This window comes from Eriocheir sinensis, chromosome 42 (assembly GCF_024679095.1).
Source record: "Eriocheir sinensis breed Jianghai 21 chromosome 42, ASM2467909v1, whole genome shotgun sequence".
Lineage (NCBI taxonomy): Eukaryota > Metazoa > Arthropoda > Malacostraca > Decapoda > Varunidae > Eriocheir > Eriocheir sinensis.
Window position 1 is genome coordinate 1019069 of NC_066550.1, and position 23971 is coordinate 1043039.

General features: G+C 46.8%; 1 long non-coding RNA gene across 1 annotated transcript; it reads right to left on the reverse strand.

Annotated features, from left to right (window-relative positions):
• Positions 1-20: 20 nt before the first annotated feature.
• Positions 21-17329, reverse strand: LOC127009787 (uncharacterized). Its single transcript, XR_007762259.1, has 4 exons — positions 16648-17329; positions 5518-5714; positions 2763-2930; positions 21-260 (listed from the first exon to the last, which is right to left on the reverse strand). It is a non-coding gene; the product is annotated as an uncharacterized LOC127009787 (long non-coding RNA).
• Between the last annotated feature and the right edge of the window lie 6642 nt (positions 17330-23971).

Below are 23971 nucleotides of genomic sequence, written 5' to 3' on the forward strand. Positions count from 1 at the left end.
GGCTGCCGCGAAATGTGTAGTTTTGTTTTCCCTGAACGCTGTTGTAGTCTGAACATTGCCATTGTGGCCTGCCGGGCTGCCGAGGTGATCTCTTCGCTGATTGGACAGCAGCTTGAGGCAGCCTTGCTCCGGCTCATCTTGAGAAACTGGCCCTCCACACTGCATCTTGCCACTTTTTTCTGTAGCTCACACTTCTGCCTTGCAACTCTTACTTGGTGCCTTCTTCAGTGGACGGGAGAATAAGAGTGGACTGTGGATGGCTTGAAAAAACAAATTTTTAACTACAAAATAAGACACTATTTGAAGTCTGTCTCTTATATAAATGTTTCTAGTGCTTTATATTCCTATTTTTCATCAGATTGTTAAGGTAGTGCAAAAATAAACTTGCAGGTTACAGAGATGTTCTGAACACGGTGGCATCACCAGACTTTGAATTCATTGGGAGGGAAGGGAATTGTGCACATTTAAAAAACAACTTGTAGGTGCAGCTCTCAGCATGTCATGTTTGCTTGGTAATGATTTTTTAATACATTCGTAATTCACTTTTATGCTATTATTAACTGATGAAGAAACTAAATATTGCATTACATAAGTGAGCTACAAAATCAATATCAATGGGGGCATACGCGGGGGGGTGGATCGCCTCGCCCACCCTACGGCGCAGAGCCCAGGGGTCCCTCTAGGTGAGCCTCATGCAGGCCCCCTTCTCATCCCAAGTACCTCCTGGAAGGAACCATCGACTTCCTCTGCGGGCGCCCCCATGGCCTTCCTTCCCTCGTACACTCTTCACAAATTCATTCTCCCCCATTCTCATCAGGTGTCCAAACCATCTCAGCGCACCACCCACTCCACCACTCCACACTCCACTCCCTTCACTATCACACCCATACCAAACCCCTCACACACACTTCCATTACTTCCTCCATGCCATCCTGACACACCACACGCACCTCTTGTACAACTCATTTCCACTGCACGTATTCTTGATTGCTGCGCTGCACTCCATGTCCACGTCTCTGATGCATGCGACAGAGTTGGCAGGATAATACTGTTCCTTGTTCCCCTCTTTACCGCCATGCTCACACTTCTTCCTCTCACAACTCTCCCCAATGCACCCACCACCTGTCTGCCCTTCACTGCTCTTTCCCTCACCTCACCTTCCATGCTTACATACAACTGTCCCTAAATATTTCACCTCAGTCACCTCCTCCACTCTCTCCTCCCCTAACCTTATCCTACACTTTGTTGTGCTCTTTGCTCTAACTCTGTATGGCTTTGCTAAATCAATGACCTGCTCTCTCGCCCTCTCAAATACCATAACCTTGCGCTTTCCAGCATTCACTCAGCTTCCTCCTCTTACACACCCTGTCAAATGCATCCACTATCCTCTGTAGCGTCCCCTCATTCTCTGCCAACAGTACTGTATCATCTGAAAACAGGTCCGCCACCAATGACTCCTCTGTACCTCTCACTTTCTGCCTTGTACCAAGTTCCCCCACTCTGGCTTTCATTTCTCTCACAGAACCGCCCATGTACAGTTACTTTCTTCATCCTCTCATTTAAAACCCTGCCATACACTTTTCCTGCCACTCTGAGTAGACTTATTCCCCTGTAACTATTAGTCACCTCTGCTTCCTTTCCCTTTGTACAGCAGCACAACACTAGCCTTTCTTCAACCCTCAGGCACCTCACCCTGTTCCTGTTCCTGTTACATATCCATAATATCCATTCCACAACTACACCTCCTCCATACTTCAGCCGAGTGGCCCAAGACTACCCACACGCTGTCCTGAAGACCCGGACTCTAGAAGAAACCGTCTAAGTGAATCAAGAATGAGTTCCGGGGCACAGCATGAGTGAGGAATAAATGGCGCCACTATAAAAATTGCCTGTGCCATGATGGGCTTGGGCCGACCACTAGGCCCCTGAAGAAAGCCAACCGGTGCTAGAGGCGAAGTTGTTAAAAAATACTACTAATAATAATCTGTTATGCCATCAGCTCCAGGGGCCTTTCCTACCTTTAACTTCTTCTTTGCCTCCTCTATCTCACCTCTCTCCAGCCTCCCCTGTGGATCTGGCCGCCCTACACTGATCTTTATTCCTACACTGCTCACTTCCGCTCTCCCTCCCACACTCTTATTCATTACAGTTTCCTCTTTCCACACCTCCCTTATCTCCTTATTCCCCTCACAAGCACCCATCTCTCCTCTTCATGCTACAAATGTCACTCTTTCCTCCCCTATTTCACTTTTATCTTCTTTCCAGCAAAGTTTTTTGTTCTGGTATTTTGGTGATATTTTCCTTCCCAAATCCTCATCCACTCTCTTTACTTCCCTAACCAACTTCTTGCTCTCCCTGTACTTCCTCTCCCATCCCTCTCGCCTCCTCCATCATATTTCTCTCTAACATTTTCTTGTAGTTCCTTCTGTTCTCCTCAACTGCCTCTTTCTATCTCATCTGTCCACCACAATACCTTTCTTTCCTTTTCCACACGACCTATACCTGACCACTGAACTCAAACACCTCATTCACTCCCACACTGCAGAGGACCTACCACTGACAGCACAGTCTGGCCAACACCATGAATCCAAGAGAAACCTTCCAGATTAATGAAGACCAAACTACATATGTAAACCTTATATGTCAGTAACACTCCTTCCCAGATGATCAGTCACTAGAACTACCAAGCCTATCAATGAAACCAGAGGACAAACCTGCCTCTAGCTTTGTATAAATGAAGTACCCACTGTCTTCTGGCGTACCTGGCACCTCAGGCCGCCTCCTCTTGGGATGACACTAGACTGACTTCCTCCTCCAGTCTTGTCTTCAGGGTTTTGTAATGACTGTAGACTGACTGACTGACTTCCTCTTTCAGCCTTCTGGGTTTTGTAATTTCATCTTCGTCTTCTCCTGGTTGTCCCTGAGAAGGCCTGAAATGAACCAAAAAGGAAACCAATACAAGTTCACACAGGGAACAAGATATATAAATGCATAGGGAACTAGAAGATACTTGGGAATATATACTTATTTTATGCATAAGAAAGAAAATAGACAGAGCAATACTTCCAAGACTGGAGAGCAAGACAATACATTCTCCCCTTCTTCCCCCCCCAAAAAAAAGGAAAATTCTAAACCCTTTCACTAAGTTGTGGGGTCACTGGGCTGGGACGAGGCACTCAGAACAACGACACTCATCAACCGCAGAGTCTAAGAGGGAAGCATCTTATTGATGGGTTATGTGGAGTGAGTGGAGGTAGTGGTGTAGGTGGAAGGTAGAACAGTTAACCCGTTCACTGCGGTTGGCACAGATTTCGCCTTCACTGGTAGCCTGGTAACATATAGTCCCAAATCTTTCTCTGCCTCTGTGGTGGATAGTGCAGTGTTTCCCATGTGGTACTGGTATGCTGGATATCCTCTCCCAAGGTACAGGACTTTTCATTTTCTTCATTGAATGGTAGCAGCCACTTTTTGTTCCATTCCTGTAGCTTGGTGGTGTCTTCTTGTAGGAGGTTTGCATTCAAGGGGTTAAGGAGTACAAGTGGACTAAATATCAATGGTTACAAGTCACGAGTGGATAGAGTGAAGCAGTGGGGTATATTGCACCAGGAGCCACTGAGGACAGGACGAAGACAAGAATCTGCATCAGGGGAAGTCCTGTCAAGTAGGTCACAAAGTCTGCGTGCTTGGGGAGTCCAGCGAGGGAAGACGGGCAGAGATCGAGGCCCATCTTCGCAGCTCCTCAGTTTGCCTCTTTGAAAAGCCTCTAATGGAAGTTGCTGGGACTTTCATGGAGAGTTTCGTGATCCTAGTGATAGTCTTACACAACCCCTGCACCTTGAATGGGAAGAACACCTATGAGAGCCAGGCTGACCATCTCTGTGGCCTCCGGAAATGGTCGTAGCGGGAGCTAGAGACATTTAACCCGGTAGCAGCGATGGGCCAAATTTGTGGCTTTACCGTGTACCAGCGACGGGCCAAATTTGTGGCTTTACTGTGTACCAGCGACGGGCCAAATTTGTGGCTTTACTGTGTACCAGCGACGGGCCAAATTTGTGGCTTTACCATGTACCAGCGACGGGCCAAATTTGTGGCTTTACTGTGTACCAGCGACGGGCCAAATTTGTGGCTTTACTGTGTACCAGCGACGGGCCAAATTTGTGGCTTTACCGTGTACCAGCGACGGGCCAAATTTGTGGCTTTACCGTGTACCAGCGACGGGCCAAATTTGTGGCTTTACCTTGTACCAGCGATGGGCCAAATTTGTGGCTTTACTGTGTACCAGCGACGGGCCAAATTTGTGGCTTTACCGTGTACCAGCGACGGGCCAAATTTGTGGCTTTACCGTGTACCAGCAACGGGCCAAATTTGTGGCTTTACCTTGTACCAGCGACGGGCCAAATTTGTGGCTTTACTGTGTACCAGCGACGGGCCAAATTTGTGGCTTTACCGTGTACCAGCAACGGGCCAAATTTGTGGCTTTACCTTGTACCAGCGACGGGCCAAATTTTTGCCATGATATAAACCCCAAAAAATAGATGATGCATAAACTGATCCCAAATGCGTTGATATATTTTATGAAATGCTTTGCGTGAGTGATGATTTTTTCTAATTTTTCTTGCTTAGAGGGGCCTTTAACCCAGTAACAGCGGGGATCATGTTTCTTAATGGTCCCTCCAATCGAAAAAAATGAGAAAAAATCACCCTCACACAAACCATTTCATAATATATATCAAAGCATTTGTGATCAGATTATGTATCATCTATTTTGGGGGGTTTATATCATGGCACAAATTTGGCCCATCGCTGCTACACGTTAAAGCCACAAATTTGGCCCGTCGCTGCTACTGGGTTAAGAAACATGATCCCCGCAGCTACTGGGTTAATACCATGGTCCTAGAGCCCAAATAGTTGACCTTCCTGCCTAATATGAGGACCAGGACTAAAACCAGAAGCAGGGTACTGAAGTGGCGCTCAATGACCACCAACATCAGGAGCCGGTTCGCCAGTCCACCACAGAGTTATTGCAATCGCCCGAACCAATCTACTTTCTCCACAATGATCCGTTACTTCCACTCAAGTGCCGGATACTATAGAGACTTCCCATGTGGTTACCTAAAATTTCCTCCTTTTTATGTCAATGCCAATCACTACACAAGGCACTTTCCTGGTATTCTGTGTGCACTGTAGCCTGGAGATGATGGAACAAGAGTCGGCAGGGTGGAGAGGTAGGAAGGAAAGTTTGGTTTAGTCGGCGCAACATCTGTGGTCATATGCCGGAGAGAGACAGAAGGGGAAGGAATTATAGGAGAAGGGAACAGACCCCAGGAGACGGGACACAACATCTGTGGTCATATGCCGGAGAGAGACAGAAGGGGAAGGAATTATAGGAGAAGGGAACAGACCCCAGGAGACGGGACACAACATCTGTGGTCATATGCCGGAGAGAGACAGAAGGGGAAGGAATTATAGGAGAAGGGAACAGACCCCAGGAGACGGGACACAACCCATGATTAATACCTGGTACCCATTCACTGCTGGGTGGACAGGGGCGTAGGGTATCGGAAAAGCCCCCCATTTTTTTCAACTCTGCCCGGGAATCGAACCCGGGCTCTCAGTTGTGAGCCGAGTGTGCTAACCACTGCACCACGAAGCCCCCGTAGGTAGGAAGGAGTATTTGGAGGGCGGAACAAGTGGAACAGCGGTGCAGATTGCAACTGGAAAGAAAGAATGATTAGAGAAAGTGGAGAGCAAGCTGTAAATATGCTGGAGGAAGAGTGGATTGAAAAAAAAATGTAGAGTGGAGAAGCGGAGTAGATTGAAAGTGGAGAGAAAGAGTATGATTAGAAAAAGTGGAGAGTAAGTATAATATGATGGTACAAGAGTGGAGTGAGAAGTGGAGTAAGATGAGAAGTAGAGTGGAGAAGTGGTGCAGATTGAAAGTGGAAACGAAGAGAAATAGTGGAGTAGGTGGACTAGGTGGAGTAGACGGCACTTGAAAGAAACTAGACTTGTGAAATAAACTGCAGCTAGAAACTTTACGTACATGTTAAAGAAAAAATGTGACTGTAACAAGGTGGAGCAGGCGGACGTGGAGGAGTGGAGTGTGGAGGAAGTGGTCTATGTGGAGTATTGGAGGTAAAGGGAAGAGAACAGCTAGAAATTACAGTAGAGAGGTGGAGCAAGTGGCATATAGAAGGGTGGAGGTGGATTGATGGTATGTGGAATGAGTGGAGAGGGACAGATTGGTGAGTGGAGGTACAGAGAAAGTGGAGTTTTGAGAAGATTGAACTGGAGAAGATAAGCAACTGGAAAGGTGGAAGAGTAGTCGGCAATGATAGAAGTGGAAGAGGAGTATGTGGAGAGGTGGAAGAGAAGTGGAAAAAGGTGGAAAGGGAGGGAATTTGAGTGGAAAGGAAGGGAATTTGAGTGGAAAGGAAGGGAATTTGAGTGGAGGAAAGGAAGGGAATTTGAGTGGAAAGGAAGGGAATTTGAGTGGAAAGGAAGGGAATTTGAGTGGAAAGGAAGGGAATTTGAGTGGAAAGGAAGGGAATTTGAGTGGAAAGGAAGGGAATTTGAGTGGAAAGGAAGGGAATTTGAGTGGAAAGGAAGAGAATTTGAGTGGAAAGGAAGGGAATTTGAGTGGAAAGGAAGAGAATTTGAGTGGAAGGGAAGGAAATTTGAGTGGAAAGGAAGGGAATTTGAATGGAAAGGAAGGGAATTTGAGTGGAAAGGACGGGAATTTGAGTGGAGAAAAGGAAGGGAATCTGAGTGGAAAGGAAGGGAATTTGAGTGGAAAGGTAGGGAATTTAAGTGGATAGGAAGGGAATTTGAGTGGAGGAAAGGAAGGGAATTTGAGTTGAAAGGAAGAGAATTTGAGTGGAAAGGTAGTGAATTTGAGTGGAAAGGAAGCGAATTTGAGTGGAAAGGAAGGGAATTTGAGTGGAAAGGAAGGGAATTTGAGTGGAAAGGAAGGGAATTTGAGTGGAGGAAAGGAAGGGAATTTGAGTGGAAAGGAAGGGAATTTGAGTGGAAAGGAAGAGAATTTGAGTGGAAAGGAAGGGAATTTGAGTGGAGGAAAGGAAGGTAATTTGAGTGGAAAGGAAGGGAATTTGAGTGGAAAGGAAGGAAATTTGAGTGGAAAGGAAGAGAATTTGAGTGGAAAGGGAAGGAATTTGAGTGGAGGAAAGGAAAGGAATTTGAGTGGAAGGAGAGGGAATTTGAGTGGAGGAAAGGAAAGGAATTTGAGTGGAAAGGAAGGGAATTTGAGTGGAAAGGAAGGGAATTTGAGTGGAAAGGAAGGGAATTTGAGTGGAAAGGAAGGGAATTTGAGTGGAAAGGAAGGGAATTTGAGTGGAAAGGAAGGGAATTTGAGTGGAAAGGAAGGGAATTTGAGTGGAAAAAAAGGGAATTTTAGTGAAAAGGAAGGAAATTTGAGAGGAGGAAAGGAAGGGAATTTGAGTGGAAAGGAAGGGAATTTGAGTGGAAAGGAAGGGAATTTGAGTGGAAAGGAAGGGAATTTGAGTGGAAAGGAATGTAATTTGAGTGGAAAGGAATGGAATTTGTGTGGAAAGGAAGGGAATTTGAGTGGAGGAAAGGAAGGGAATTTGAGTGGAAAGGAAGGAAATTTGAGTGGAGGAAAGGAAGGGAATTTGAGTGGAAAGGAAGGGAATTTGAGTGGAATGTAAGGGAATTTGAGTGGAAAGGAAGGAATTTGAGTGGAAAGGAAGGAATTTGAGTGGAAAGGAAGGGAATTTGAGTGGAAAGGAAGGGAATTTGAGTGGAAAGGAAGGGAATTTGAGTGGAAAGGAAGGGAATTTGAGTATTTAAAATTCAGCCATGCACATGTTGCGTTTCTACAGTGCCAGATGATAGAAAGTATATGCTAAGTATGGCAGGGCGGTTTGTGGTAACGACCGTCATCGCTGTTCATGAGGCGTGGTCATTTACAGGGGTGGCAGGGGTCGGCAAGGGGTAAGGGTGGGGGTCACGATCCAAGTAGGGCAAGTAGGTAAAAGAAAATGCAAGTAAACAATATATAAATAAATAAATCACAGGAGGGCGATAGGAATACGGAGAGGAGGTTGTGGGATGTATTAAAAGGTCAGTGCAGACAACGATGGTAAGTAGAGATATGATGGGTGGACATGATGCTGCTGGCGTACACCCGCGGACACCTCAAAACGGAAGCCATGCCGGTCGTTAGCACAAAGCATGTTAATAGTTGTACCATCACACTATATAGGGCGGTATCACAAGGCACCTTCGCTTCTCACATTGACTATTTCTAAAGGTCAAAGAATGGATGAATCGGGTCCTAATGAGTGTTTCTTTGAAGTTCATGCTACTGAGGAAGGATCAAACTACCACCAGGGTCATGAAACTACTGATGGAAATGCCGTCAAATCATACGAAAGCCTTGTCAAATATGTGAACTTGGGCGGCGAAATGTTTTAAAATACGACCCATAGTATGTATTTCCTGGGGGTTGTGATGGCAGGCTCCTCCCTTCTCCTTTGCTGCACACCTCCAACAACAAACTATCAATCAGTCCTGCCATACCCAGCATATACTTTCCAATTATGAGAGAGAGAGAGAGAAGAGAGAGAGAGAGAGAGAGAGACCAGGGCAGTCCTTTTCCTTTTCCTCCTTCGCTCATCGCCTCCCGTTTCACCTCCCTCCTCTACTTCTTCACTCCCTTCTGTTTCTTCTATTTCATCATCACCATCTTCACCTCTCCCTTTACGTCAACAACCATCACGTCATAGCCACACTTCCCTCCGACTGTTGACAATTAATTTCCGTAGTATCAAAAACAAAATAGCCCAATTACACCATCTAATCACCTCACATAACCCCGACATAATGGTAGGGAGTGAGTGAGACTTGGTTGACTCCTGCGGTGACAGTAGGGAGCTTTTCCCTCCCCCCTTTAGTATATGACCGCTTTTCGTAAGGACCGCCCGACAGACAGCACAGGCCTGCCCTTGACACAGACTGCGAAATCCCCTGGGTCCAGTTACAAACCTTCAACTGTAAATCTCTTCTTATTGCTGCTTTTTACAGACCGCCTTCTACTAATGCAGACTATTTACACAACCTTCAAATTTCTCTTTCACGCATACAGGCAGACAAACACATCTGGATCACAGGTGATTTCAACCTCCCCGACATTGACTGGACTGCAATATCCCCATTTGATCCTCCCGATGCTGACGCCCCAACCCCGTTATTCCCCACACAAACAGACGCCAACTACACGACACATTCGTTGACGTCATAAATACATTTTCACTCACAAACAGTACTCCAGCCAACACGAACACATACGGTAACGCGCCCCGCTGGCCACGGTGGTCCTTTGACCACAGCACACACACTTGACCTTTTTCTCACCAACAACATTCTTAACATAGCAAACACTCAGGTTGTTCCAGGACTTAGTAAGGTAAAGTTGGGGGCATACGCTGTAGCAGCGCGTGGCCTCGGTGCTCATCTCCGTAACATTGGCCCTTGAGCCTGTGGTGGGAGGGGGCCCATTACCCCGGTACACAGGGCCAGTGTGACATCCGGGTTACCACAGTTTACCTTCCCCGGGTTTCCCCAGGTACCCATTTATCGACCAACCCAAAAGGGAGGATGAACAGCTAGGTGAGCTGCACGCCGACTGCCCGGGCCGGGATTCGAACCCGGGCCCGCGGGAGTAGAAGCCAGGCACGCTGACCACTAGACCACGGAGGCGGACTTAGTGACCATGACATACTAATCATTGACGCTGACCTCCGACCGATTAGACATAAACAGAGACCCAGACAGATATTCCTTTATTCAAGGGCTGACTTAGACATGATCAAACAAGACCTACTGCTTTCAGCACTGACTTTTTTGCGACAGACCCACACACAAGACTTCTGTCCACCAACTGGAACAACCTGAAACACACCATACACGACTCAATGAACAGACACACACACACACACACACACACACACACACACACACACACACACACACACATGACTTCTGTCCACCAACTGGAACAACCTGAAACACACCATACACGACTCTTATGAACAGACACACACACACACACACACACACACACACACACACACACACACACACACACACACACACACACACACACACACACACACACACACACACACACACACACAAGACTTCTGTCCACCAACTGGAACAACCTGAAACACACCATACACGCCTCAATGAACACACACACACACACACACACACACACACACACACACACACACACACACACACACACACACACACACACACACACACACACACACACACACACAAGACTTCTGTCCACCAACTGGAACAACCTGAAACACACCATACACGACTCTTATGAACAGACACATACCACACACACACACACACACACACACACACACACACACACACACACACACACACACACACACAAGACTTCTGTCCACCAACTGGAACAACCTGAAACACACCATACACGACTCTTATGAACAGACACATACCACACACACACACACACACACACACACACACACACACACACACACACACACACACACACACACACACACACACACACACACACACACACACACACACACACACACACACACACAAGACTTCTGTCCACTGGAACAACCTGAAACACACCATACGACTCTTATGAACAGACACATACCACACACACACACACACACACACACACACACACACACACACACACACACACACACACACACACACACACACACACACACACACACACACACACACACACACACACACACACACACACACACACACACACACACACACACACACACACACACACACACACACACACACACACACAAGACTTCTGTCCACCAACTGGAACAACCTGAAGCACACCATACACGACTCTTATGAACAGACACATACCACACACACACACACACACACACACACACACACACACACACACACACACACACACACACACACACACACACACAAGACTTCTGTCCACCAACTGGAACAACCTGAAACACACCATACACGACTCTTATGAACAGACACATACCACACACACACACACACACACACACACACACAAGACTTCTGTCCACCAACTGGAACAACCTGAAGCACACCATACACGACTCTTATGAACAGACACATACCACACACACACACACACACACACACACACACACACAAGACTTCTGTCCACCAACTGGAACAACCTGAAACACACCATACACGACTCTTATGAACAGACACATACCACACACACACACACAAGACTTCTGTCCACCAACTGGAACAACCTGAAACACACCATACACGACTCAATGAACAGACACATACCACACACACACACACACACACACACACACACACACACACAAGACTTCTGTCCACCAACTGCAACAACCTGAAACACGCCATACACGACTCTTATGAACAGACACATACCACACACACACACACACACACACACACACACACACACACACACACACACACACACACACACACACACAAGACTTCTGTCCACCAACTGCAACAACCTGAAACACACCATACACGACTCTTATGAACAGACACATACCACACACACACACACACACACACACACACACACACACACACACACACACACACACACACACACACACGACCACACACACACACACACACACACACACACACACACAAGACTTCTGTCCACCAACTGGAACAACCTGAAACACACCATACACGACTCTTATGAACAGACACATACCACAAAAATACAATTTCTAGTAGGTACACACTCCCCTTGTTTTCCAGGGATCTACGCAGACAACATCGCAAGAAACAAAGACTCTACAGACGCGCGCAGACATACAACACAACAGATAATTGGACCGCCTACAAAAACCACCAAAAGACATTTGCCAAAAACATAAAAGTAGCGGAACGCAAACACATCGCAACTTACCTCGCAGACAACGTAAGAAATAACAAAATAAACTTTTTTAAAATTCCTTAAAACGCGCAAACACGATACTAACACGATACTAACACGATTACATCACTGAAAGACAACACTAACACATTAGTAACCAGCCCACAACACAAAGCACAAATACTCAACACACACTTCCAATCGGTATACACACAAGAACACAACCTGACACCAAACATGCCACACAGCCCCTTCCTCCCGATAGCCCCCCTTGACATCACGACTAACGGAATACAGAAATTACTGGAAGGACTCGACACAACTAAATCCACTGGCCCCGACAACATTCCCGCCTTCATCCTAAAATCCTTTGCCCCCATCCTTGCCCCCATCCTGCAGGCCATATTTAATGACGAGATTTTCTATTCTCTTTTTCCATTATTCTCTCGGTCCCACACGTCCTCTGCGTGTATCGAAACACACGAGAAATTAATAACAACAAGGAGGTATTCCCCGGCTGCCTAGGATTGAACCCGCGACCAGCGTGACGGAAGAACCACTCCTTACCGAGTCGGCCAAAGAGGTACCCCGCTGGCTAAGTGGGTTATGGGAGGCTCGTTCATCAGGCATAGTTGCCGCACTACACATATACACCCAATCCCTATCATCCACCTCATTACCCTCTGACTGGCTTTTGGCAAACATTAATCCATTGCTAATGACAGGTGACCGGACTGACCCAGCCAATTATCGCCCCATCTCACTAACATCGATTCCATGTAAAATTTTGAACACATAATACACAAACACATAATGCGTCACCTTGACACAAACAACATCCTTACTGACTCACAACACGGCTTTCGACCCAAACGCTCATGTGAATCGCAACTCATTACTACATTTCATGACATGACGAGGCTACTTGACCGACGTGACATTAAACAAGTTGACGCTATTGTTTTAGATTTTGCCAAAGCCTTTGACAAAGACCCGCACAAAAGACTGACATTAAAATTGAAATACTACGGTATTTCAGGACCTATTCTTCACTGGATCACTGCATTTCTTACTAACCGGACTCAACGCGTTCTTCTTGACGGATCTTCATCTGACACTGTCCCTGTTTCTTCAGGTGTCCCACAAGGCGCCGCTCAAGGCCCCCTTCTTTTCCTTCTGTACATTAACGACCTTCCACTCTCAACAGAGTGAGTGACCGTGGTGCTGAGCGGAGGTGTTGCGCCTAGCTCCGCACAGAAAGTGTCGACATGGCCGCTGTTAGGTCCAAGGGACTGGGGGATTTGTGTTATGTTTGTGCAAAATTCACGGGCGAGAAGTTGACTGGTTGCTGTTTGTGCACTAGGTGGTGTCATGTGAAGTGTGCTAATTTGTCTGGGATCAACCTGGATAATATACCGAAAATAAATTGGATATGCACCCCATGCCTCCATAAAGCGTCTCTGGCTACCAGCAGTGTGGAAAAATTGGATGAATTCAAGCAAGAATTATCTAAGGAAATATCTGTGGTTAAGGATGAGGTTGAATCAAGGGCTGTGAAGGTGCAGGAGGAGCTGGGATCAGTTGTTGACACGCTTAAATGTGCTGAGCATGCTGAATCCAGTTGGGCTGAGGTGGCAAAGAGAGGCAAGAAGGTCAAGAAGAATCTCTTAGTTGTAAAAGCTTCTACACAGGAAAAGAAGGCGACAGACATTTACATATTTACATAGAAAATCAGACCACACAGACCCCATGGTCCAGACTAGGTGGTCTGTCCTTAAACCTAAGTGATTCAACATTAATCAGATGGCTCCAAAACGTTGCATTTCAACTCTAGTTAATATTAAGTTGAAGGAAGTGACGGTCGAGCTTGTTTTTGAAGGAGTCAATCGTGTTACACTGGACCACTGACGGTGGGAGCTTATTCCATTCTCGCACTACAACGTTGGTGAAGAAAAATTTGGTGCAGTCTGAATTTACTTGTCTACATTTGAGTTTTACGCCATTGTTCCTCGTACGCAAAGTGTCATCGATCATAAATAATGTTGATCTGTCTTCATTCGTGAAACCATTAAGAAGTCTCCCAGGCATTGAATGGCATTCAAATAACTGATTCAAGATTTACAAATAGAGGTAACATTGTCATGAACTTTGAAAATGAGAACACAAGGGCTGAGGCTGCTCAAAAAACTGGAGTCTGTTGAGCAAATTAGTATCAAGAGTGTTGGAAAGATGAAACCAAAGATCATGATATGCAATGAGCATAAAGAGGAGACCAAGGAAAAAATAAAGGAGACCATCTTAGACCGCAATGAGTTCTTACACTCAATTGATTATGTTGAGAATAAGATTGAGCTAATTTTTAGTAAGCCTGCGGCTGGCGGTACGATGCACTACATAATGAGGTGTGACCCAACTGTAAGAGAGCTGATTCACAAGAATCATGACAAGTTAAAATTAGAATGGGGAATATACACAGTGAGAGACAGATACCATGCAATTATATGATATCATTGTCAGAGATATGGCCATTTTGAGGCCAACTGTACTGCCAAGACCAATGGAGACGCCCCAAATTGTTTCAAATGCGCTGGCAATCATAAATCACAGGAGTGCACCATGGCTGAGAAGAAATGCATAAATTGTGTGAGGTTCAAGAAGCCTGAAATCAACCACTCGGCGAATGACCAATGTTGTGTAGTTCTCCAGACTGAAATTGAGAGAATTCGTAACATGACCGATCATGGCTATTAATTAGTGCTTGTACTCAAAGATAAATTGTGTGTGATGAATGTTCAGTGTGGTGAAAATGATCGTTGGATGTGGCCATATTCACCCAGTCCCAATCATCCACCTCATTACCCTCTGACTGGCTTTTGGCAAACATTAATCCATTGCTAATGACAGGTGACCGGACTGACCCAGCCAATTATCGCCCCATCTCACTCACAAAATTTTCGAACACATAATACACAAACACATAATGAATCACCTTGACACAAACAACATCTTTACTGACTCACAACACGGCTTTCGACCCAAACGCTCATGTGAATCGCAACTCATTACTACATTTCATGACATGACGAGGCTACTTGACCGACGTGACATCACACAAGTTAACGCTATTATTTTAGATTTTGCCAAACCCTTCGACAAAGTCCCACACAAAAGACTGACATTAAAATTGAAATACTACGGTATTTCAGGACCTATTCTACACTGGATCACTGCATTTCTTACTAACCGGACTCAACGTGTTCTTGACGGATCTTCATCTGGCACTGTCCCTGTTTCTTCAAGTGCCCCACAAGGCCACCTTCTTTTCCTCCTGTACATTTACCATCTCCCACTCTCAACGCCTAACTCTTCCACTAGACTATTTGCCGACGATAGTTTGCTGTTTAGGGCAGTAAAGACTACCGACGACTGCATCATCATCATCATCATTTCATCGACGCCTGCTCCTAGGAGCTCCCACCAGGGGATGGCCACGGCAGAAGAGCTTCCAACTTTCTCTATCCAGACACTCCCTCCTTGCCTGCTCAAAGTTTCTCAAAGATCTTTCCCCCCTCTCCCTAACGTACTCTTGCACCCTATCTCTCCATTTCACTGGAGGTCGTCCTCTAGCATTCCCTCCCTCTATCTCACTCACATACACCCTTCTGGTCATCTTACTCTCCTCCATTCGCTCCATGTGGCCAAACCACTTTAAAGTCTGTCGCTTCACTTCTTCCACCACTCCACACTTCTTCCCTTCACCCCTGTGACACATTACAAAACGCTCGTACACACTTTCATTACTCATTCCATCCATTCTACTCACACCACAAGCACTCCTCAAGTAATTCATTTCCACTGCCTGCACTCTAGACCTCTGACTTTCATTCCAGGCCCACGTTTCACTTGCATATGTGAGGGTTGGTACTATTATTGTCTGCCGACGACTGCAGACTACTACAAAAGACTTGGACGCCCTCCAGCGGTGGAGCGCACCTGGCAGATGCAGTTCCGACCAGACAAATGCAAACTGTTAAGATTCACCAGAGCTCACAACCCCATCCATCACACTTACACTCTCCATTATTCAGACCTTGAATCAGTCCACACACACAAGTATCTTGGTGTCCACCTCTCCACTAACCTAAAGTTCAACACTGACATAGACCACATCAGTGCCACAGCCAACCGAACCCTGGGGTACCTGAGGAGGAATTTACATAACTGCACACCTGACATTAAACACATAGCTAATGACACTTGTGAGACCAACACTGGAGTACTGCTCCACGGTGTGGGATCCTTACACACACAGAAACATTGATAGGTTAGAACAAATCAACACCAAGGCGGCTAGGTTCATTACAAACAATTACACTCGAACGCCTGGCATCACAACACGGATCAAACAACAGATAAACATGGACCCTCTTCACATACGCAGACAAGCACACAGACTTACACTTATGTACAAGATCACAACACTCACATTGACATTGACCCACAAACATACCTACACAACGCAAACAATCAACGCACTCGTAACATACATCCATAAATACCAAACATATCACACTAACACTGACGCATACAAGCACTCATACTTTCCACGCACCATACGTGACTGGAACAGCCTCCCTCAACAGATTTTAGAGTGCGGTACAATAGACTCATTCAGAAAACAAATACACACTCACTTGTTGTAGTGCGGCGACGGCCTGATGAACGAGCCTCCCATAACCCACTTAGCCAGCGGGGTACCTCTTTGGCCGACTCGGTAAGGAGCGGCTCTCCCGTCACGCTGGTCGCGGGTTCAATCCCAGGCAGCCGCTGAATACCCTGATCTTGATTAATTTCTCGTGTGTTTCGATACACGCAGAGGACGTGTGGGACCGAGAGAGTAATAGAAAAAAGAGAATAGAAAATCTCGTCATTAAACTCGGGTAGGCGGTGGCCGAACTGGTAGCGTACTGGACCAACATTCGCCGCGTGATGGACGACGCGGGTTCGAATCCTCACGCTACCACTCGGATTTTTCAGTCACCGCCGAGTGGCCTAAAACTACCCACATGCTGTCCTGAAGACCACCCATCAACCCGGACTCTAGAGGAAGCCGTCCAAGCGAATCAAGAACGAGTTCCGGGGGGCAGCATGAGCCAATGCAAGATGGCGCCACTATAAACACTCGCCTGCGCCAGAACGGGCTGGGCCGACCATCAGGCCCCACCTGGAAGAAGCCTTGGGCCGACCATCAGGCCCCACCTGGAAGAAGCCTTGGGCCGACCATCAGGCCCCACCGGGAAGATGCCTACCGGCGCAATAGGCAACAACGTAAAAAAAAAAAAAAAAAAAAAAAAAAATTGTCACCACAACACACCAACACGAACAATGACACTTGATTCACTCCCCTCCCCTGCACACCCGGCTCCCCCGTCCCCCCAACAGCCAACACAAATATGCGTGTTATGCTGAATGGGTGCCCTGCGCATTAAATATCAAGATCAAGAAGTATCAGACATGAAAACTGAACCAATGGATATTCGTGATATTATTCGTGAAAGCAATTAAGACACTCACTCACTCACTACGATGTTTGAGAATAAGTGCATTGAAGACTATTACTGAGGCTAACGTTGTAACTGTTGACGGCCCTCGAGAGCGCTGCATCAGCGGCGGAGCAGGGCCTGAAACCTCATCTACGGTAAACGGTAAACACCTACTATCCATATCAGACCCTATGACATACCGTTTTTCACAAATATCTTTCAAACGAAGACTCGGATCCGCATGGGGCCTTGGCACAGATTGCTTCACACACTCCGCTAATTTTTGACGCTATTGTGCATTGCCAAATGCGGTTAATTATGGCGTTTACTCGTGACTGTGATGGCAAAACCTGCGTGAGCCACTTACACATTCGAACAGGTGAGGCGTGACGTATTTGTGACGTGTATCCACCGCCTACCTCCACCCCTGGCTTCCCCTACTCCCACCCCTCCCTTTCTCTCCCTTCTCCCCGCACTCTCTCCCCCCGCCCTCTTTCTCCCCTATACCTGCCCCTCCCCATCTCTCTCTCTCTCTCTCTCTCTCTCTCTCCTCCGAGGAAAACTGATCGAATGTTTTAAAATACTTAATGGTTTCACGAATGTAGACTGAACAAAATTGTTTATGATCGATGACACTTTGCGAACGAGGAACAATGGCACAAAACTCAAATGTAGACAATTAAATTCAGACTGCACCAAATTTTTCTTCACCAACGTTGTAGTGCGAGAATGGAATAAGCTCCCACCATCAGTGGTCCAGTGTAACTCGATTGACTCCTTCAAAAACAAGCTCGACCGTCACTTCCTTGAACTTAATATTCACTAGAGTAGAAAAGCAACGTTTTGGAGCCATCTGATTAATGTAGAATCACTTAGGTTTAAGGACAGACCACCTAGTCTGGACCATGGGGTCTGTGTGGTCTGATTTTCTATGTAAGTCTCTCTCTCTCTCTCTCTCTCTCTCTCTCTCTCTCTCTCTCTCTCTCTCTCTCTCTCTCTCTCTCTCTCTCTCTCTCTCTCTCTCTCTCTCTCGTCGTGAATGGAGGAGCCAAGCCAGCCAGACAAGCGATTTATCCTGTTCATTGCTTTAACAGGTTTGCCATTCTGGAGGAGGAGGACGAGCAGGAGAGCACCTTCCTGGTGGGTGACTCCATGATTCGCCAGCAGGTCGTTGAGTTCTGCGGCAGAGTTCCTCGTCGAAGACGGAACTATTGCTATCCTGGTGCTGGGATCGACGACATAACTGCTGCTCTTGAGGAGATCTCCCCCCAGGCTACTAATGATTCACTGTTTGTTATTCACACAGGTACGAACGACGTCACCACGACCCGGTCTGAGGAACTCCTGGAGAAGTACCGTAGGCTCATCCAGCAGTATAAGACTAAATCCCCTAACATTTTGATTTCAGGAGTTCTACCACGGACTTGGGCGGAGAGCGACTTTTTCAGTAAGGCCTTCAGCCTAAACAACCGCTTACAGACTCTTTGTAGGGAGCTTGACGTGGAGTTCCTAAACGCATGGGACAATTTCTATGGACAAAATGAGCTCTTTCACAGGGACGGATTGCACCTTTCTCCCATCGGGGCAGCCAAACTCGGAAGGCTCCTCAACGAAGCAGTGCGTGTCATCCGAACAAAAACGAGTCACGGCCACGTCCTCCACCCCGCCCGTGTAAATAGACGCCGTGCATCACAACAAACCCGTAACCGTGATCCCGCAAGTACCACCACCTCTATTACCAAGCCTCTAGATAACTTAAAAATCCTTAGTTTCAATGCGCGTAGCCTAAGAAACAAATTTGATGAACTGAGATGTCTTGCTTTAACAGAAAATTTTGACATAATTGCTATAACCGAAACATTTATCGACACCACAAATATTGATTTAAGTTCCGAATACAACATAGATGGCTACAGACTCTTCAACAAAGATCGTGTAAACCGTAGAGGCGGTGGCGTCGCCCTTTATGTCAAAAGCTATTTGCAACCCACTGACAAAAAACCGGGAAACAGTAACGTTGAACATTTGTGCGTGCGAGTAAACATTGCAAAAGTCAACTTAAATATATCTGTCACCTACAGACCTCCCGGGCAATCACTCGATGACGACCTTGAAATGTACAGCGTCTTAAGGCAGTCACTTAATAACAGCGACTCACTGATATTAGGAGACTTTAACCTCCCCCATATCGACTGGCCGACACTGTCAGGTACAGAAGGCGAGTCACATAGAATGATCGAATTTCTAGAAGAAAATTATCTAAGCCAAATGGTTTCTGAGCCAACTCGACAAAATAATATACTCGACCTTGTTATAACAACCCAAGATAACCTAGTCAGTAGTGTCACGGTAGGAGAACACCTCGGTTCTTGTGATCATAAATTAGTGCGCGTCGACATTAAAGCTCAATCATCAGTGACTGAAAATAAAGTAAAGGTGCCCAATTTCAAAAGAGCTAACTTCGTAGAAATCCGACAAAAACTAACAGAAATACAACTATCAGATGACGGCAACGTAGAGGAAGCCTGGCTAAGCCTTAAAATCACTTACTCACTCAGCAGAACACATTCGTCCCCTTGTGCGAGAAGCGAATTAACACTAATAAAAGCCCACCGTGGTTTAATAGCGAAATTAAACAATCAGTCAATGAGAGAAAATTGTTTTACAGGTTAAAGAAAGAACAAAGCACGCCCGAAAACATTAGATTTTATAATGATGCCAGGCGACGAGTAAAAAGACTAGTAGGTCAGGCAAAGCGTAGATACGAAGAAAATATTGCAGCCAACTGTAAAAATAATCCGAAATCTTTCTTCAGTTACATAAACAACAGAAAGGCGATCAAAAGTGGTATTGGACCTTTAACAAACAGCGACGGTGCACTAGTGACTGACAGCCAACACATTGCAAACCTCTTAAACAATTACTTTTCCTCGGTGTTTAATACTAACAGTCTTCCTCTCGCTACCACCAACACCAGTACTATTGTAAATCTCGAGCATGCATTGCCTAATTTTGAAATAACAACCGATGAAGTCCTTAAAGCTCTCCATTCACTTAAAACAAATAAAAGTCCTGGACCTGACAAAGTATATCCAACTCTGCTGAAAGAAACAAAGAGCGAAATACTCTCCTCCCTCACAACCGTATTCAATATGTCCTTGCGACAAGGCATCGTCCCTTCAGATTGGAAAAAGGCTAACGTGACACCGATTTTCAAGAAAGGAGACAATAAAGTACCAGGTAATTACAGGCCCATTAGTCTAACTTCGGTTGTAGGTAAGCTACTTGAGGCATAATTAGAGACAAAATTGTGAATTACCTTGAAAGCCACTCATTGATTGGGGACTCACAACATGGCTTCCGAAACAAAAGATCCTGCCTATCAAACCTATTAACCTTTTATAACGACCTCTTCACTGTTTGTGACGTAACCAAATCACTGGACGTAGTCTATCTTGATTTCAGAAAGCGTTTGATAAAGTCCCGCATCATAAATTACTTTACAAATTAAAGCAAATAGGTATTGACGGTCAAGTAAACCAATGGATCGCGAATTGGTTGAGCAACAGACAACAAAGAGTAGTGATCGACGGATTTAACTCAGAGTGGGCGCCTGTCACTAGTGGCGTCCCTCAGGGCTCGGTCCTTGGCCCAGTGCTCTTCATTATTTACATCAACGACGTGGATGTTGGACTCAATAACCGCATTAGTAAATTTGCAGACGACACAAAGATTGGCAACTCGGTTCTCACTGACGAAGACAGGCAAAGCCTCCAAGAGGATTTGCACAAAATTTCAGCTTGGTCGGATAGATGGGAGATGCCCTTTAACGTAGACAAGTGCCAGGTCCTTCAAGTTGGAACGAGGAATAAGAAGTTCGAATACGAAATGCGCGGCGTTAAACTCAAAAGCGTTCAATGCGTCAAAGACTTGGGGGTCAAAATCGCGTCAAACCTCAAATTCTCACAGCAATGCATCGATGCAGCAAATAAAGCGAACAGAATGTTGGGCTTCATTAAAAGAAACTTTGTATTCAAGAATAAAGATGTAATACTACCGCTCTACAACAGTTTAGTCAGACCCCACTTGGAATATGCGATACAGTTTTGGTCTCCCCACCATGCAAAGGATATTGCTAAATTAGAAGGTGTTCAGCGTCGGGCAACGCAAATGATCCCTTCCTTGCGCAACAAATCCTACGAAGAAAGGCTTTCTACCCTTAACATGTTCTCTCTTGAGAAACGTCGCCTCCGAGGAAAACTGATCGAATGTTTTAAAATACTTAATGGTTTCACGAATGTAGACAGATCAACATTGTTTATGATCGATGACACTTTGCGCACGAGGAACAATGGCGTAAAACTCAGATGTAGACAAGTAAATTCAGACTGCACCAAATTTTTCTTCACCAACGTTGTAGTGCGAGAATGGAATAAGCTTCCACCGTCAGTGGTCCAGTGTAACACGATTGACTCCTTCAAAAATAAGCTCGACCGTCACTTCCTTCAACTTAATATCAACTAGAGTAGAAATGCAACGTTTTGGAGTCTTCTGATTAATGTAAAATCACTTAGGTTTAAGGACAGACCACCAAGTCTGGACCATGGGGTCTGTGTGGTCTGATTTTCTATGTAAATCTATGTAAATCTCTCTCTCTCTCTCTCTCTCTCTCTCTCTCTCTCTCTCTCTCTCTCTCTCTCTCTCTCTCTCTCTCTCTCTCTCTCTCTCTCTCTCTCTCTCACTTGCGATGTACACGAGATATGAATACATGCACACGTATGACTTGAATTAATGGCAGATAAATATAAATTATATGAAGTCTGCATCAGCATCAACAGTGATGACCAGGATGACCTGTTTGTCGATGGTGATGAATTTTTAATTAACATATATATTGTTACGAATGTGCTGTATGTGAATGATTGTATGTGTAATGTGATGAAATTGTAGCATGATGCAATGTTAGCTCAGCATGGTGCAACTCTACTTGTTGGGACAAGAGAGACAAAGGGGGGCCCAGGGCCACCAGCAGGAAGTGCTGAGTCGGCAGAGTGGAGTGGCGAGCGAGAAGGCGCTGAGTAGTGGAGGAGAGACGCGTGTCTGGGCTTGAGAGAGTGTTCAGCTGAGTGCTCCGCTCGCGAGCTGTGCATCCGTGTGCATGTGTGCGTGTCTGCCGTGCCGTGCACTGTACTGTGCCTGATTAACTGTTCTGTGCCCTTGAAAGTTACTGTACTCTGTACTGTGTGAGGAACCTGTCATTAAACTAGAACTTAGTGTTGAACGTGTATCCTTTGTGCCCTGCGTTCCTCTCCTCCCTCGGTGTGCGGTGTGGGCCGCTGTGGTGACTGGTGCCCGTGTGGTTGTTCTGGTGGGGATCACGCCACCTGCCTGCCCGTATGGTGTGTGGTAGGGGGTGGCGTAACACTTGGTGTCAAAGTGGGATAAGTGAACAGTGAAGCGCGCCGAGTGTCATGGCGTCCCCAGTGATCGCCGTGAGGGTGAGGAGACAGGCAAGGCCGAGGCTGACCCGGTGAGGTGAAGCCGGGCCAGATGGAATTGTTCGCTGCCATGCTGGCCAGTATGAGGCAGGATTTGGATCAGAGGGCAGACGAGAGGGCACGCGAGCAGGCTCGGAGGGCAGAAGAGAGGGCAGACGAGAGGGCTCGCGAGCAGGCTCAGAGGGCAGAAGAGAGGGCAGACGAGAGGGCTCGCGAGCAGGCTCAGAGGGCAGAAGAGAGGGCAGACGAGAGGGCACGCGAGCAGGCTCAGAGGGCAGAAGAGAGGGCAGACGAGAGGGCACGCGAGCAGGCTCAGAGGGCAGAAGAGAGGGCTCGCGAGCAGGCTCAGAGGGCAGAAGAGAGGGCAGACGAGCAGGCACGCCATCTTGCCGATATCCTCCAGAGCAGTCTCTCGTCCCTGAAGGCGGAAACCCAGCAGTACACCGACAAGGCCTGCGACAGCGTTAAGAGTGAACTGCTGGGAGAGGTGCAGACTCTGAAAGGCGAGGTCCAGGGCCTGAAGGAGGAGGTGGAGGCGGAGAGGCGGCGGCGAGAGCTGGCAACGTCACGCGGGGAGGAACAAGAAGCGTCACGCGTGCTGGCGGCAAGCACCAGGGTGACGGACTTGCTGGGGTCCTCATGGGGCCCCTGGCAAGAACCCCTGGGCCCTCGCAGCGTTGTGTCAGAGCCAGCAGCTGCCGCAGGAGGTTGGGGAGCCATCGGGCTGCCCCTTGGGTCCAACTGGCGCCGGAGTCGGACCCACTCACCCCGCCTCTCTGCCGCCGTCACCGCCGCCCTCTCCATGCCGGCCGGCTAACAGCCCACGTGCTCCGCTTTCCCCCCCATCCAGCCCCTCGGCTTCCCGCCGTTCGGGGAGGCGCAAGCCGGCGGAGTATGACGGGAAGGTGGCCTGGGAGGCCTATGTTGCCCAGTTTGAGATGCTAGCTGCTGCCCAGGGCTGGGACGAAGCTGAGAAG